The sequence below is a fragment of the Tursiops truncatus genome, chromosome 10, assembly GCF_011762595.2.
Source record: "Tursiops truncatus isolate mTurTru1 chromosome 10, mTurTru1.mat.Y, whole genome shotgun sequence".
NCBI lineage: Eukaryota > Metazoa > Chordata > Mammalia > Artiodactyla > Delphinidae > Tursiops > Tursiops truncatus.
Genome location: NC_047043.1, coordinates 97,140,110 through 97,155,871, shown reverse-complemented (window position 1 = coordinate 97,155,871; position 15,762 = coordinate 97,140,110). Strand labels below are relative to the sequence as shown.

Genomic DNA, 15,762 nt, shown 5'->3' with positions numbered 1-15,762 from the left:
TTAGGTCCTGATTTTAGTGCTCTTTCCTGGCTTAGCACCACCCCTGAATGTGGCAGATGTACCAATTTTGTCCTAATCTAAATCATGGATAAAAATGCTGAAAAAGACAGTTTTTGAGGACTGAACCTTTTTGGCATATCACCTTCCCTTTAGGTTGTGAACTGTGCTTTGTGCAATACTGTGCATATAATAAATGATTAAATATAACTGTTGAATTACACCAAATTCGACTCCACATCAAAGAATATTATAATTATAATATATTTTTATGGTAATGATGGAATCCATCTTGATTCTTTCTTGCTGGTTTCATCTTCTCTTTCTCTCTCTAAACCTCCCTGTCTCTTTAGCTCACAGAACTCTGGGAACACGATGTAGCCTGCAAAGCCCAAGGAATAAACATGTCAATAACATGTTCCTTCAATCCTCTTGTAGAGTCTATCCTGATTGGCTGCAAAGTCAGTCTGTAGAAAACCCATTGCATTAAAGCAGATAACATCTGTGAATCCTCTGATTTCCTGTTTGGCTCCAGTGTCAATATAATAATAGCTTCTTGTAGATATTTTTACTGTAGGATAAACAGACTAAGCTCCACTTTTAAATACAAGGATTTGAGTGTGGCGGTACACGCCGAAATGGGGGCTTCTGTGGGCCTCCTGTAAAATAATCCTCCCCTCGTATTCCTCAAGATGGTCAACAGCAACATGTTGAAAGGGGAGTGTAATGCCGCTAGCGGTCTTCAAATGCATTTCCCATCCCCAAGAAAACGCAAAACGTAAGCAGGGGAAAGAAAAACTCTCCTCTGACAGAAAATGGAAAGCAGGAATCTATGCACTTTCGGAGCTCAGTGGATACTGGATGATTCTAAGAACCATACTCTTATTTAGCTTAGAAAACACTCTACTGTGAGGTCTGAGCACCAGGAAAACAGGACTAAGGTCCCGGGGGCCTGTTTCTCTTCTCTTCCAGACTGTGGGATTAAGCATGACTGACCAGAAAGGAGAAAGACGGGTGCTGGATGGGGGGCAGAGGGTGTACTGGAACATGTGGGGGACGAGAGGGCAGGAAAAGCATTTCTAAAATGATCACTACTTTCTTTTTGGTCACAATAGGCAATAATTAATCTTGAATTCTTAAATGATATTAAGTAGGAAGGTGAGTAGGACTTACGGGTGGGCATAGGTGGAAAAAAGTTGAGGACCCAAACTAAGGTGATAGATTAGTGATCCTTGGGGGACTGAGTGCAGAGGGTTCAAGGGAAGCTCTGGAGTAACTAGAAACATTCTGAATCTCAACCTGGATGGTACTTACACAAGTGTATAGCTAATAAAAATTCACTGAGGTGTACACCTAAGATTTATACATAATTGAGATTTAATTGTATATAAATTATAGAATCCTCAATAAAAAGTTAAAAAAAATTAGAAGGATTGAGAGCACTGGCTTAGTAGCCCGGCACTAGCTATCCCTTTTAACTCATGGAAGGGTGTTCACAAGATGGCAAAGGATATTGTTAACTTCGGAGGCTGGTAAATTGTACCACCAATCAAAGTCATCTTCCAACAAACTGGATAGTAGCTCTTGGTGAGGCCTGATGCAAGACCAGACTGTCCCGTGGAGCTGGGAGGAGCAGTGTGGATCCACAAGGAAGGAAGGGTGACAGTCGCCAGACACAGCTTTTCACACCTTGGGGACGAGGGGCCCACTGGGGCCAAGCTACCTGCCACAAAGACAGGTCTGAGGTAACAGTATCTTTCTTTACTGCTGGCTTTAGACTGAGGGACAAAGAGGTCAAATCAAAGGGTATCAAGGGGAAGAGATTCTAATCCAAGGGAAAGGTGGTAGGTCTGGTGGGAAGCGAGACGGTGAGGCCTCGGGTCCTAAGAGAGCAAGAGGCCCAGACGTCAGACACTGAGCACCACTGTGTTTCCACAGCTGTCGCTGGCGCCGGGCCGGGGGCTGAGGGGTGGGCCGTCTCCCCTCTCACACAGCATCAACATATTCATAGCATGAACTTCCCAGCCCAGTTCAAAGGCAGGCAGAGTGGGAGCACAGTCTAGAGAGTGAGCAGAGAGGGGACTTGGTACCAGGAGAGGGAGAAAGGATCTCAGGAGATGGTTGCGTGTTCCACATGTGCAGGACGAAGGGCTCTCTGGAGCCTGGCTCAGACATCCATTGCGTTACGGTCCTTGGACTGTCACGAAAGTCTCACAAATGTTTGTACGTTTGGCCTGACAACCCTACAAGGTGGGCATCTTCACTGCAATTTTGAGGATAAAGACATGGCAGTCCACGAAGATGAGATGATCGACCCTGTCATACTACCGGCCGAAGGCAGAAGCAGGAACCAGGGCCTGCAGGCCAGGGTTTTCTCCACTTTAGCAAGCCTCAGAACAGGATCTGAATCTGTTCTCCAGGCTCAACGAAGCTCCAGTCATGTTTGGGCACTGCGGTATGGACATGAAGTCTGAGGCCTAACTCGGGAGTTCAGTTCATTAGTTCACAGTTCATTAGTTGAGACTCTGTTTTTACTTCTGTTGTAGAGCATAATTATTTGTTAATTACGATCTTACAAAGTATTCCGATAATAGGAGATGTCAGTGGAATCATGACCTCAGAATTTGCTATGTGAAATACAAGAAATGTGGAATTCTAGGTTTCTGTGGTGAATCACACACACATATTTTGATATAGAATATATGAGAAACTTATAGCAAATAATTAATCTTGACTAAAGGAAAAATGCAAGAACCCTAATTTTTTTTATAATGGTAAACTATATATAACAAAATCTACCATTTTTAAGTGCACAGTTCAGTGGTAAGTATACTCTGACACTGCTGTGCAACCATCACCACTACCCATCTCCAGAACTTTGTCATCATCCCAAACTGACACTCTGCCCCCTTTAAATGCAAACTGCCGTTATCTGTTCTCAAGTAGTGGCTTCCACAGCACTTTGCCCAGAGCACATGCTTAGGAGATGCTTGTTGAAGAAGAGTGAGATTTACAGGTGTACAAGAAGACCAACTATTATATAAATAAAAGAGATTAAAGTGAATATATTTTTCCATAACTAAAAACTAACAGCATCGTAGCCAAGAAGCGTTAAGAGTAATTTACAACTTGTTTACACTTCTGGCATCAACTCTAATCACCTATTGTGACCAAGACCTCCTGCTCTCTTTAGATGCACTAGCAGGTGACAGGGACGGCTAATGGTGGGGGTGGGAGAGAAGAGACACCTGGCCAGCTGGCACTCCGGGCTAGTTGTTGAACTCTCACCTAGTGGACAGGGACACGGTTCTCTCCTAGGCAAGCCTCCTTTGACAGACTTGTGTGACTTGGCAATGACCCTGTGATGGAAATTCACCGAGAAGCCTGGATTTCAAGTCCTGGTGAGCAGAGCTTTCAGAGGTCTTCTGTACAGAAGCAGCCTAGCGAGGAGGCAAGCCTCCCCAATCCCCTTCGGGTGAAGTTAGAGAAGCAAAGAAACACGGATTGCAAGGCTGCTTACCGACTCTGGCACTGCAGAAGCATGGAAAGCCTGAACAAATGGGCCCTTCACTTCCGAATCTCCTAATCTGGTAAAGGCACACGGCCCTAACTGAAAAGGGCTGGAGGTAGACGATTTGTTGGAGGGAGGTTAGCTAGGTTTTCAAAAACTGACCAAGGGACCAGGCAGGCACACATACAGCAAATGGCCACTGTGCCACTGGTTGGCCTCCCTTGACTTTCTTTGGCTAAAGAATAATTAAAGAAACAAATTTTACTGGAAAAAAAATTATCCATTAGGATCTGTGGTGCTCTCTGTGGTCTATGACTCATCTGACAATTGCTCTTCCACAGCTTTTCCTTTGCTTCCTGGAGAACACGCCTTACCCGATGCTTCATACTCAAAACCCTAGGCTGGGAAGGTGATTCTGAGCTGGCGGACTTGGACTGGTTCGGAGATGCTCTGTTCCAGAGATGGGACCAATAAACATCTGGGCTTTGGAAGCGACTTTCTGATGTTTGGATTTTGTGCTGGCACCAGCCCCTGGGTTTTAAGCACTTTGCTGTCATACGGTGTGCGGCCTTTCCAAGAAAAACTCTATAAAATGAAAATACTTTATTGCCACGGCCTTTGACTTCTTGAGAGTCACACAAATACTGTAATCTCTTGCAACATTTAATTTAATTTAAACTCGGTTCACCTAAATAAAAAAATTAGCTCTGAATCTGCCCATTTCACCTCTTAAAAAGCACCAGTCTTCTCTATGTTTCACTGTTTTGTTTGCTATGTGCCAAACTGTTATTTCACATATGTGAAAAGACAATTGGCATCAAGTCCACATGAACTAAACTACTGGCAAAGGCGATGCTGGAGCTTGCCATTGAGAAGATTAGATTCCCAAGAAACTCCTGTAGCAGCATCCAATATCCACAAACTGAAAAGTGTGCGTGTAAATACACACATACTCATTCAACTGAAAGACGCTGCCTCCCCGCCTCCAAGTTCAGGTAGTATCCTATTAGTGGTTTAATTTACCCTGAGCTTCAATATCGCAGTTGTACAAATAAATACGTTAAAAAAAATGTGCATTGATTAATAAGATAAATAGGAAATTGAGAATTTATTTTTATTCAGCTGTGAGCTTGCCCACTTCAGTCAGTCATCTTTCTTATTTGCTTAATAAACAAGATGATTCACACTTTCCCCGTAAATAAGATCAGGTTAGGGTGGGCGGGGAGGGTAGGAGGGACACTTTTCTTTTGAATTTTCAATTAATGTTTTCCTTTACTTTAAAGACTTTTTTCTCTTTAAGTCTGCTCCTTTGCAGACTGTTTTGCCTTTGCACTCACAGATTCAAATATGGAGCTAAACCAGGAGGGAAATGGAAAATTTTATTATCCAGAACTGTGGTAAATAAATGGTTGAATACTTCAAGGTAGTTGAAAACTGTGCTCCCTGGAACCCTGGATCCTGAGTTGCTCATGATAACGCAGCCGTGGTGGCCATGCCACCAGAGCAAGCATCTTTTATTTGTGCCTGTCCCATCCCTTCAGCGCCCTGCCCTTAGATCACACTATTAAGGGGTCTCTGGCGCACAAGAATGACTACAAGTAAGGTTAGGCAATCACCTGAAACTCAGTCAGACACTTTTTCAACTCAGTCTCACAAAGGTGGACTATTTCTAAAAGAAACATGGAGATCCACACTTTGGGGAAACATGTAGAGAATGCTGTTTAAGTTTGGATCCTTCAGATTTTCACATTCATTTTCTTTTTTAAAAAATATGTATTTATTTTTGGCTGCGTTGGGTCTTTGTTGCTGCGTGCGGGCTTGCTCTAGTTGTGGCGAGCGGGGGCTGCTCTTCGTTGCGGTGCGCGGGCTTCTCACTGCGGTGGCTTCTCTTGTTGCAGAGCACAGGCTCTTGGAGCGCGGGCTTCAGTAGTTGTGGCACATGTGCTGAGTAGTTGTGGCTCGCGGGCTCTAGAGTGCAGGGTCACTATTTGTGGCGCATGGGCTTAGTTGCTCTGTGGCATGTGGGATCTTCCCGGACCAGGGCTCAAACCCGTGTCCCCTACATTGGCAGGCGGATTCTTAACCACTGTGCCACTACGGAAGTCCTTCATTTTCTCAAATAATTGTTGGTTTTCTTAGTCATTGGGGTACCACCTATAGGAACATATCAATGTCTCTGACAGGACTGTTAACCACAGGACTTTATCTTCTCTACCTTACACCCAGGGTAACATGTGATCCAAGCTTGGCCCATCACGTGGTGCCATTTCCTTGGCAACAGTAATTAGTCCAGGGGGTGGGTGTATGACCCACGCAGAACCAATCAGAGTCCTTCCCTGAGACTGATTTATGAATGATGGAAGACACAGTGTTGCTTTCCACTGGAGCTGTTCAGCTAAGAAGGTGGGAATCTGGGGCGACTAAGGGCCATGGTTCCTGACACAGAGGGAAGCTGGAAGCCCATCCTCAGAATGAGGCCAAAGCACAGGCAGGGTCAGCTGAGAAATGGACAGAAAGTCTCAGAGGGACTGAATCCTAGTTCCTAACCCTGAGGCCTGGTTCCTGCAGCTCTTCCTTTAATCCTATAAGCAGTTCCAGTAACATTCCAGCTACATAAGCCGGGAAAGTTCCTCTTTGTTAAGGTTGGTTAGGATTAGGTCTTTGACACTTACAACTAAAAGAGTTCTGAATAATGCAGGGGCCCTTCTTAATCTGGGAATCACACCCATTACTAAGTTCTTCAGTGATTAATGGCTTCCCAGCTGTCTGTTAATGAAAGCCACTTAACTTTTATACCAACTTTTTGTTAGCGGCATATCATGTCAATGTATATGTCAAGAAAGAAATGCTGGAACTTTAGAATGGGAAAAAATGCTTGTGTTAAAAAAAGCAGAATTATATTAATATACTTCTGCACATTTAGCATTTCTCAGCACATGGGGAAACATTCATTACTGAGTATATTTACTGACTCAGGAGTTTGAAGCACAAAAATTCTAATCCACATCTTATTTTAACACCACTGTTCATCTGCCTTGTGAAACAAAAGAGGCCAAGAACCACAATGGGGAAGAATAAAAGAAAACCTTCCATTCATAGGAGTGCTTGATTCTTCCTGTCCATATGTTTAGGTTCTGCTTCTTCCCCTCCAGAGCTGAACATCATAGAGATGCTGGCAGGTACTAACATGCTCCCTTTTAATTATACCACCAAATTGCTGCAATAACTGATTGCCAGTTAAATAATTATAATCAAGTGGCCATTGTGCATAACAATCATTTAATGACTGCCATCCCAAAACACTATAATAAAGAGAGCTTTAATGAAGAAATCTGGAAAGGGGCCAGGGTTTTATGGCGGTTTGCTTAAAGGGAAAGACAGCCATAATCTGTATTTAAGATTAAAAGAAGACTTTAATCCAGATGCTCGACATTAAACAAGGGAGTGGAGTCATGTTTTGATCAAAAGTTACTGCATGCATAAAAGAAGTAATGTAAATGTTCTTTTAGGAATTAAAAAAAAAGCCTCCAGTAAATTATATAAAGGAAGTGTTCGTAACCATTTGCTTTGGAAAAAAATGAAAAGGAAGAACATCTGATTTTCATTTTGGACAAGAATACTTAGCTAAAATAAAATAAAAGGGAACAGGATTTTATTTGATTTCTATAATATCACTGAAAACAAGGGAGCTGCCATTCAAGCTACCTTGTACCAGTAATCATTCTCCTACTGACTCTATTTTTTACCCTCACTTCCCTAGGCCAGGCCTGAATCTTTGGGAGGTGTAATTACATTCTCACACAAAGTCCTAACTGAAATGGTTTTGATGATCTCAGCTCTAGCAAACAGTAGTTCTCATCTGAGGGGAAAAAAACAAAACAAAACAAAAATCTCACCACATAAAACTCAGATCAACTGGCAGCTACCGCCACTGCTGATGCATGGAATATTTGGCTAACAAATTAAGACTGCAATTCCTAGAATTGCAGCCATTTTCTACAAACTGCTATGTAGCCTGGCCAATGACAAACACCAGAGCCTCCAGATTTTGCTAGAGTGATTGCTGGGAGAAAACTAAAAGCAACATAAGTCCTCTCAAGGAAGAATAAGAGGGAAAAAGCAAAACCAAACCAAAATAGTTCCTAGAGATATAAATAGATATAGACCAGATATGGGCTCCAACAGCTTTCCTAATACCCCAGCATAAAGGAACAGGACCTGACCCTAGTTACGTGCCCACAGAACACCCCAGCCCTTAGGAAATCCTGATGATGGCTTGGGGCTATGGAAAGACCCTGAGAGTCTGAAGAAAACAAACCACACCTGGGATCATTCTTGTCCCAAGGTGAACATTCAGAATGGAAGAAAACTGCTCTGGAGCTCTTGAGGTGCCCCAGCCTGTCCAGGTTCCGGGATGTGTGTGACAGAGACCGATGAACCAGGGTTAGGAAAATGTCCCCACTGGCCTGCCTGTCTGGGGTAGAGGACACAGGTCAGGACAGATTTCCTAAGACCATTTCAGCTTAAAATTGACCTAGGAGAAGGTGTAGGATTTCAATTATGACATCAGAACTTTCCCTGATATTCTAAGTTAAGGGTATTAACAAATTCTCCTTCAAGAAGTCCCCGATTTTGAACCCCCTTACACTGTTGGTGGGAATGTAAGTTGATGCAGCCACTACGGAAAACAGTATGGAGGTTCCTCAAAAATCTAAAAACAAGAGTTGCCATATGACCCAGCAATCGCATTCCTGGGCACATACCTGGACAAAACTATAACTCAAAACGACACATGCACCCCAATGTTCACTGAAGCACTATTTACAATAAACAAGACATGGGAACAACCTAAATGTCCATCAACAGATGAATGGATAAAGAAGATGTGGTGCATATATACAATGGAATACTACTCAGCCATAAAAAGGAACAAAATGATGCCATTTGCAGCAACATGGATGGACCTAGAGAGTATCATACTAAGTGAAATAAGTCAGAAAGAGAAAGACAAATACCATATGATATCACTTATACATGGAATCTAAAATATGACACAAATAAACTTATCTATGAAAAAGACTCACAGAGAACAGACTTGTAGTTGCCAAGGTGGAGGGGTGGTGTGGGAGGGATGGAGTGGGAGGATGGGGTGAGCAGATGCGAACTGTTATATATAGAATGGATAAACAACAAGGTCCTACTGTACAGCACAGGGAACTATAGTCAATATCCTGTGATAAACCACAATGGAAAAGAATATGAAAAAGAATGTATATATACATATAACTGAATCACTTTGCTGTAGAGCAGAAAGTAACACCACACTGTAAATCAACTATACTTCAATAAAATAAATAAATAAATAAAATTGAAGAGAAAGAAGTCCCCGATTTTTAGTCTGCGTTAGAGGTGTTCCCTCAGCCGCCCGGCTCCTCCCAAGATGCTCACAGGTCTGGCCACCTCCTCTACATTCAGGTCTCAGTTCGGAAGCCGCCTTCTCACAGGGACCGCCACCAACCCACCAGTCTAAGTTGTCTAGCTCCTGACCTCTATTCTCTCCACTTCCCTCCCCACCCCAGTTCATTCTAATCCAATACCCTGTTTTGTTTTCAGCTTTGTGCTCATCACTAGCTGAAGGTTTCTTTTTCCGCTTGCTTGTGGAACTAAGATGTAAGCTCCTGCAAAACATGGAGCCTTGTGTGCCTTGACTACCACTGTATCCCCAGAGCTTGGAAGGGGCCCAGCACTCAAATGAACATGCTGTCTCCTCCACAGCCTTGCACACAGGCTGCCACTTCCCAGGCACTCAGCCAGCTGCAGCTGAACTGCACTGCACTGAATTCAACCAAAGGGCAGATAACTAGGGCACAGATAAAAATCCAGCCTTGGCCACTGTCTTGCCGTATCAGATGTATAATGAAGGGCTCATAACTGGGACCTGTGCTTATCAAGGACTTCATAGGACCAAAAAGGCAGTGGACATGAGCGTGAACACATGTAAACATATTTAGGGCTCACCAATATTTCTGGGTTCAAAAGAAGTGCGAGGAGACACAAATGCCTAAATTCACAGCACAGAACAGCTGATCACACTGTGAAACCGGGGCCAAGTTTACATTTAAAACAAAGTCTTGATTTAAATTTATATATATATGCCAGTCAGGTTCAGAGAGAAGGAGAGTGGGAACTGGAGGCAGAATTCACCATTTTCTGAACTTGAATAGCACCATAAACCACACTGTATCACACAGCACTTAGCAATGATCCTATCTTAAATTTACTCTCATTCTTTCAAATGTGTTAGTCTTATTCCTTCCACTACAGGTAAGAAATTGGATCTTATATTTTTCCAGTATGTTAGCACTCCTAGCCTAATTTGTGGAGAATTAACTTTGAAGGTTACCAGACTCAGAACTGAATTCCAAGGTCTTCTACCAGTTCTAAGACATTTGGCAAATTATTTATCCTCTCTTAACCTTAATTTCCATATCTTTTAAGTAGTGATATTGATACCCATCCCACAAAGGGTTGCTATGAGAAATAAATGGGATTATTTGCAAAAAAAAAAAAAGTCCTACTGATGTACTTAACAGAAAGTAGGTATTCAAAAAATTAAAATTTCCATTTGGGTAGACGGTAGAAGCTCAAAATGCACTAAATAGGTGGCAAACAAATTGGGGTGGAAAGCACGCCAGGAAACAAGTATATGAAGAGTGGCAGGAAAAAAACAAGTTAGCAATTGGAAGACACAAAACATGGCCCAAACTGCCATGGTGTTTTGTTATTATTCCCCACATAAGCAGGATCTGCAAATATTCCTATTTTATGGCTTCACCACAGTGACACGTGGCAATCAGAGCTGCGTATCAATCAGAAAGTCACCGAATATGAGAACTCATTGGTTAACAGCCAAAAGAAATAGGAAAGTATGTTCCTGAGAACAGTATTTACTTTATTTATTTATTTTATTATTTATTTATTTATTTATTGCTGTGCCGCAGCTTGCGGGATCTTAGCTCCCTGACCAGGGTTTGAACCCAGGGCCATGGCAGTAAAAGTGCCAAGTCCTCACCACTGGACTGCCAAGGGAACTCCCAAACAGTATTTACTTTAAATCTATATAGTATCAGAGAATTCACGGCAGGATTCCAATTTTAAAAACACTGGCATTCCTTGATCTTATCAAGAAACGCAAGTCATCATGAAAAACTCTTGTGTTCACATCACTCCATTCCAAGGCTCCGACACAAACACTGGAGCTGCTGGACCCATCACAAAGTCTAGGGTGAAAATTCAGTCAAAGAAAGCAGTAAACTGGCTATTTTTAATAATCCTGGGGGACAGATATTTACGAAAAAAAAGAAGACAAGGCCACCTGCTTGGGGTCCATCACACCATTTAGCTCTTGGAAATAAGAGAAACATTAGCAACAACAACAAAAAGGAAAAGTAACTGTAGTGGACAGCTATCACTCTGCCTACTCAGACTGTGGCATCTTTATCCCCGTGAAAAATCATACCAGTTTTCTAATTTCTTACCAATTTCTCCCTGACTCTCAGGGCATGTGATGTAGGTGGGTCATTCACCCCATGTAACACTGGTGATGGGAACATATCCCAGATCTGACCAGTGAGAGTTACCCCCTGCCCCACCACTGTGACTGAGCCGTCAGTGACCAGTAAAGCAGGACACGCGCCAGCGCCCCTGGGAACAAGGCTCCCTTTCCATGGGAGTCGCTAAGCCCGGGGCTCCCAGTGCCAACTTGGTCTCATGAGGAGACAGCCTGCCTCAGAACAAAGCAATGCAGAAAACAGCCAGGCAAAGGAAAGAAGGCAGAAAGGTCACTATTGACATTTTTTGAAAACTTGGATCTAGTAGTGCCTAAGGCTAGAACTATCCATGAATTTTTCAAGTTACTTGAACAAATAAATCCCCATGTTTGCTTAAATCTCTTTGAATTAGTGTCGAACTTTCAACCAAGAGAGTGTGACTGATACAGGAAGTAATCTTGTAGAGTTTAATCCTAAAGGACTTATCTAAAAAGGCAGCCTGTGAAGCACTTTTCTGAGTTCTCTTAAAAAAAAGTTAGAGTAGAACATGTGAGATGCTGGGGAACCACCAGCATTTCTTTCTTTCTTTTTTTTTTTAATTTTTTTTTTATTCATTTATTTTTGGCTGCGTTGGGTCTTCATTGCTGCGCGCGGGCTTTCTCTAGTTGTGGCGAGCAGGGGCTACTCTTTGTTGTGGTGCGCGGGCTTCTCATTTTGGTGGCTTCTCTTGCTGCGGAGCATGGGCTCTAGGCGCGCCGGCTTCAGTAGTTGTGGCTCGCAGGCTCAGTAGTTGTGGTGCACAGGTTTAGCTGCTCCGCGGCATGTGGGATCTTCCCAGACCAGGGCTGGAACCCATGTCCCTTGCATTGGCAGGCGGATTCTTAACCACTGCACCACCAGGCAAGTCCCCACCAGCATTTCTTGAGCCAGCAATTCCATTTAACCAAATACAAATGGAATATAAATGAGACAAGTGCACTGTGAGGTCACTGTGGACAGAAGGAGAACTTCTATTCTCTACGTCCCTGATCCTTCATCTTCACCTCCCATCAAACACATTCACTCATTGTTTCAAAAATGTTCTTACTAAGCACCAAGTATGTGTCAGGTATTATGCTAGGTACTGAGGATACAGAGATGATTAAGACATAGTTCTCATTCTCAGGAAGCTAATGAATAATTATGATCCAGGGTGACAAATGTGAGAAGGGACCCTTCAGGAAGGATGAGTATGCGTTTGCCAGGTGGGGAAAACAAGAGCAAAGGGGCGGTGGAAAGCGTGGGAGGTCCAGGGCGGGAGGTAGGCTGGAGCCGGGCTGTAAGGGCGTCTGCGACTGCCTGTGAGGGGCTGACCTGATCCTGAAGCCAAACTGAGCCTCTGGAAGTCCCTGAGTAACTCTGTGCGCCACCAAAGGCCTGGTAACCTTTGTGGAGGGTGGACTGGACGGGACAGAGACTGAAGGCAGGACTTACTGGGGCCTGTGGTCATCAATGGGAAATGGCCATGGGGACTCTGGTGGAGAAAAGCTCAGACTGGAGTAGAAGGCAAGAGTCTACAATCCTAACTCAAAAAGCACTGAAAACCAATCCCATGTCGATGACTTGAGAAGAACTCTGGTCTAGGGCATTAGCTGCATCTTAAAGGACAAAGACTGAGTCAGAGTAATATGGGGAGTGGGTAATAAATGCCTGTGCCTTCTCAGACTCTGGGTCTCAGCTCCTCCATCCTAAGTTCTCTCCCCACCCTAAATCTGATCCACCCACAGAGCTCTGCTTCAGGGAAGGCCACTGCTCCATATCTGCTGGTAGATTGTTGGGTGCCCCCTTGCCACGGATCCTACACTTGTATTTTAGACCTGATCACTCACGACACTTCTCCGAACCACAGCTTCCTCATCTTGAAAGTGGGAAGACTGTCACTTATCTCAGGATAACGATCAAAATAAGAAAAATTTCATAGAGCGCTCTGCACAGAACCTGGCATGTGATAAACACCCCGTACACAGAAGCTGCCACACTCCTGCAGGAGATGAAGTAGACTGCACTACGCGCTACGAAGACACAAAGACATCCTCACGCCAAGCAGCAGCTTCTCACTTGCCAAGGATTTCCAGATCGTACAGTTAACAGAATGTCGCTCTAAGAACAAGGCAGAAGCCCTTTTGTGGTAGTTTAAGCACGTGGACTAACACAAGTGCACAACCTCTGAAGGCCCCTCAGAACTCCGCTCTGGCTGCTGTGAATGGGGCTGGAGGAGACGGGTGTCGGTGCTCCTGGAGGTGGAAACGCAGCTCTCAGCCAGCACTTCCACGGGCGAGATGGTCAAATGTATCACGGTTCCTCGTCCAAGAGTGTGGGAACGGCCAGGGAGTGTTTTGTGACTGAAGGGAGAAACTCCAGACTAACAGATAGGCTTGTTGGTGGTATGGCTCTGCCTTATCCTTGAAGCTGAATCCAGAGATACCTTGTTCATAGAACCTCCTACTACCTTCTTCAACTGGGTCCTCTGCCGACAAGTCAGGACTTGGTTTCCAATGCGCCTGACTTCATGGTTCGTGCAAACAGCAAACTCAGTAAGAGATGAGCGAGCCATAATGCAAAAGCCCAACAAGACTGGGCAGCTGTGCACTGCTTCTGCATTTCCACCCTCAACCCACGCACACAGAGCCTTGAGTGCCAGGGGGCAAAGCTGCAGAGTTTGCAAACACTATAAAAATATATTAGGTCCACTTAAGGCAGGGGTCCCAAACCTATTTTAGACCAAAGATATCTCTCGAGAATTTAATGACACAAATCCTTCCCCCATAAAACACACACATGCGACCTTTTGTATACAACCCCTGGGGGTTCAGGAACCATCCCCACCCCACCCCCTAAGCCCATCTTAGCCCAAGAGGAATTTAGAAGAACCAGTTCATAGGTCTTGAAAGAATGAGGTAGTAAGAGTCCAGAGTTCCTCTTCTCGGGGCTCGGTTTTCTCCGTGACACAGTTCGTTGCCGTGAATGCCACCTCTTCATAGGGAGAGGGCTAATGAATGATGTGACACTCAGAGCCCGAACATTTATCTGTCTGCAGTGCCCACCTCTCAGTGACTGTGGAAAACCTTGGAATCTTAGTGGTTTCCAAGGTGCTGAGTAGATAAAAGTCAAAGCGGATGCTCTGGGGGGGGGGGGTCTGTGGTGGAGAGGGGGGCAAGTGTGGTCTAGGCCCTGGAGAAAGATGCCAGATTCCCTGGGAAGCAGCAAGGAAGCCTGTTCTCCCCTCAGCTCCCCTCTGTCCTTCCACTCTCATTCCTCACTTATGCAGAGGCTGCAGATTCCTAGGGTGATCTGTACCAAATCCAGATGGTTAAAAATAATTCACTAAATACCTTCCTAGATAAATTGAAATCCAAGATCTTTTTGAGTCCTGTCCAGCCATCCCTCAAAGGGCGAGCCGGGCTGAAAGTCATGTTCTTTTCTAGCTGAATCCCTGAGTCAGACTCCTGCCTGTCAATCTTCTGATGTCACAAGTCAAACTGTGCCATCCAAGGCTGAGTAAGCACCTTCAGGAAACAGAAACTCAACTGTAAGAACACACGTATTTCCAAACAGAAAACAACTCTGCCCGGTTTCTAACTCAGCTACTGTATATACATTTAGCCATGACACTGGGAGGGGAACTTCTTACAAACAGAAGTCAAAGGCGAAAAGAATAAATAACAGTAATGTACCAGTCACTATCTTTGGCAAGACATATAAAATGGTAAACAAGACATTACAAAGTCTTTGCCCTTATGGGGACTGTATCTGAATGAGGGCTGGAGTGGGAGACAGAAAATAAACAGAAATTTCAGATAGTGATAAATGCCATTTAGAAAATAAAATAGCGTAAAGGGATAAAGAATGCTTGAGGAACTATTTTTATATACAAATAAAAATACACAGATGAGGAAATGGGGATAACAGAAGTTAGGTAAATTGTTCAAGGCTTCATAGCTAGTAAGTAGTGAATTTAAACTCAGGTCTTTCTGATTCCTCAGTTGTTCATAACTACTACCCTATGCTATCTCTATAGCATCCAGAGAAACCAAAGAATCTGCAGAATAGATAAGGTGAGAGACCACCTTTATTTTGTAAAAGTCCCTCCTTTTGGGACATTAGCAAAATTCTGAGATCTATGAACTCATACGAGTGTGCTACAGGTACCATTTTGATGGTAATGCAACTAACAGTTGAGTTTCTATACATGATATTTAACATACTTTAAACCTTAGAGCCACCCTCTGAGATGGGAATTACCATTCCTATATTTCATAAAAGGACACAAAGGCTCAGAGAGTGTAACCTGTTGAAAAATCATAGAGCTTGTAAGTGTGGAAGCTGCAATCCAGGCCTCATGCCTCTGAGTACATTGCTTTTTCCATTACACCAAGCTGCCTTCCAGAAGACTCCCCAGGGAGCTACATTTTTCTCCCACTGGGAGACAGGGCAGTAACTATCTTGGCAGTGCAGACAGAAAGGAGTGACTGTTCTGCGTCTCCGCCAAGCAAGTATTCATGCCCTTTGCAATATGACTTGGACACAACACCCACCCAAGCTCTAGGAGCTAAGCATTCTAAAATTTGCTGAAGAATTTTTTCACCTTCTCCGAATGGGGTCCAAAATTAAAAGGGGAAAAGCACATTTATGTCTCATTCAGAATTCAAAAAGTAATAAATCCTT

General features: G+C 43.7%; 1 protein-coding gene and 1 non-coding gene across 6 annotated transcripts in view; both read right to left on the bottom strand.

Moving 5' to 3' along the window:
• The window catches only part of ATG7 (autophagy related 7), a 237,019-nt gene that overhangs the window by 72,664 nt on the left and 148,593 nt on the right, over positions 1–15,762 (bottom strand). The window lies entirely within an intron of this gene.
• TRNAK-UUU (transfer RNA lysine (anticodon UUU)) lies at positions 10,525–10,598 on the bottom strand. The gene has a single exon. It is a non-coding gene; the product is annotated as a tRNA-Lys (tRNA).